Genomic DNA, 2,196 nt, shown 5'->3' with positions numbered 1-2,196 from the left:
TCGGTTTTTGCCTGCTATAGAAATGATGCTTTCAAGCAGCAGATTTAGTCTTTCTCAGTTCCCTAAGTATATCAGTTAAGATTCTGTTGCATGTGACAGAAAATCAATCCTAACTGGCTTAAAAAAATAAGAGAAATTGGGAAGTAAGCTGCGGAGCCGCGGGTCTGCGCGGCGTCCTGAGCTCGGGAGTCTGACAGCGGCGCGTTCTCGTCTCCCGGGTTCTAGCCGCGATGGATAATGCCGGCGAATTGCCCACGGAAAAAGGTGGAGAGACCGGGGAATCAGAGGAGACGACGGCGGCTCCTGGAGGCCCCAGGGTTACGGATACGGACGGAATCCCGGAGGAAACCGACGGTGACGGAGACGGGGAATTCAAAGAGGCCGCCGCTGAAGAAGGTGAGTTCAAGAGTCAGGATATTGCAGATTTAACAGCAGTTGGAAGGGAAGACTCATTACTTACTCCTGCAGCCAAAAAACTGAAAATAGATACCAAAGAGAAGAAAGAGAAGAAGCAGAAAGTGGATGAAGATGAGATTTAAAAGATGCAAATCCTGGTTTCTTCTTTTTCTGAGGAGCAGCTGAACCATTATGAAATGTATCGCCGGTCAGCTTTCCCTAAGTCAGCCATTAAGAGGCTGATCCAGTCCATCACAGGCACCTCTGTGTCTCAGAATGTTGTTATTGCTATGTCTGGTATTTCCAAAGTTTTCATCGGGGAGGTGGTAGAAGAAGCACTGGATGTGTGCGAGAAGTGGGGAGAAATGCCACCCCTGCAACCCAGACACATGAGGGAGGCTGTTCGGAGGTTAAAGTCGAAGGGGCAAATTCCCAACTCAAAGCACAAAAAAATCATCTTCTTCTAGACCAGAGTCTAGAAGGGCCTGGTACTGAAGAACGAAGCCCTGCTTCCGGACCTCCTATTGCATGAGACTCTCTGCACTGGTGCTTTGGTATCTCAGTCCTCTAAGGATTCCATGATGATTTCAATGTCTTTCTCAAAACTGATAATTCATTACACCTAGAAGGTAGCATGCACCCTGTTTCGTACTTGCTTTGACTAAATATTGGGACCTCTGAGGGCATCTGAGGCATTTAACTATTACTGGCTAGTTGGAAGAAGAAAGGTTGGTGTCCCTTAAGCATCTCCTGAACAGGAATGCTGCTTTCAGAAAGAAAACCTGTTCAAGATGGTTTGATGGTTTCACATTGAAGCCTGAAGTTGCTGTGACTTGGGTTGTTTCTTTACATCTGGTTTTAAGTAAATGAAACAGTCAGAAGCTTGGCCTGTGATACTCTACCAGGAAGGACACAGTGACAGCAGCAGCAGTGGAACAGTGTCCCTGTAAATGTTTAAGATTCTTCTATGGATTCTGGTGAATGATTAATAAAGCTGTTTTCCAACTTGCAAAAAAAAAAAAAAAAAAAGAGAAATTTATTAGCTCCCATAGCTTGAAAATCCAGAGAATAGTTTCATTTTTAGTGTGGTTTGGTCAGGGGATCCAACAGTGTCATCAGGACTTCATCCTCCTCTTTCCTTCTTATCTTCTGTTCTGTTGCCTTCATTCTTCATCTCTACATGAAAGAGAACTTCACCTAGAAGATCTGAGCCTACGTCATCCTACGTAAACACAGTAGAACCGAAAACTTTCTCTGGGAACTCCCATCAATTACTGGCATTCATTTTGATGGAGCAGTTTGGGTTACATGCCTAACCATGAACGAAAGGACTAGTAGAGTAGGGGTTATGCTCCTTTTATTTATTAATTTATTTTTTGAGATTGGATCATTGTTGGAGCCAGACAGAGTTAGTAAGGGATGATTCTCTAGAGAGTCTTAGAGAAATCTTGTCTAAAGTATGGTACCCTAAAGAACAGATAAATGCTTGGTTGGCAAGTAACAAATCTTCACTGAATTAAGAAAATCCTAAACTAGACTTCATGACTCTCAGCACCCCTCAGCAGTCAGTCTATTTGGACAAATCTTGATGCCCCTAACCCAAGCATTCAACATGACCAATATAAGCACCAATGTGTGTACCAAGCCACAATCTGACCCTAATCCTTGCCAATAATACATTCCTTTGGCCACTAGCTGGATTCTTCCATTGAAATATGCAGACCACCTGTCAGGTCTGCTAGACTTTTAATAAAGGAGTCCAGTGTGGCCAGCAGTCTTTGTGTACTTAACCCACATGGA

At 43.9% G+C, this 2,196-nt stretch overlaps 1 pseudogene across 1 annotated transcript; it reads left to right on the top strand.

Annotated features, from left to right (window-relative positions):
* On the top strand, positions 231–1,425 carry LOC102175901 (annotated as a pseudogene). The gene has a single exon (XR_001297044.2). The product of XR_001297044.2 is annotated as a transcription initiation factor TFIID subunit 11 pseudogene (transcript).

The sequence above is a fragment of the Capra hircus genome, chromosome 21, assembly GCF_001704415.2.
Source record: "Capra hircus breed San Clemente chromosome 21, ASM170441v1, whole genome shotgun sequence".
NCBI classification, from domain to species: domain Eukaryota; kingdom Metazoa; phylum Chordata; class Mammalia; order Artiodactyla; family Bovidae; genus Capra; species Capra hircus.
The sequence above is the reverse complement of the archived record's forward strand: the minus strand, read 5'-3'. Positions and strand labels throughout refer to the sequence as shown.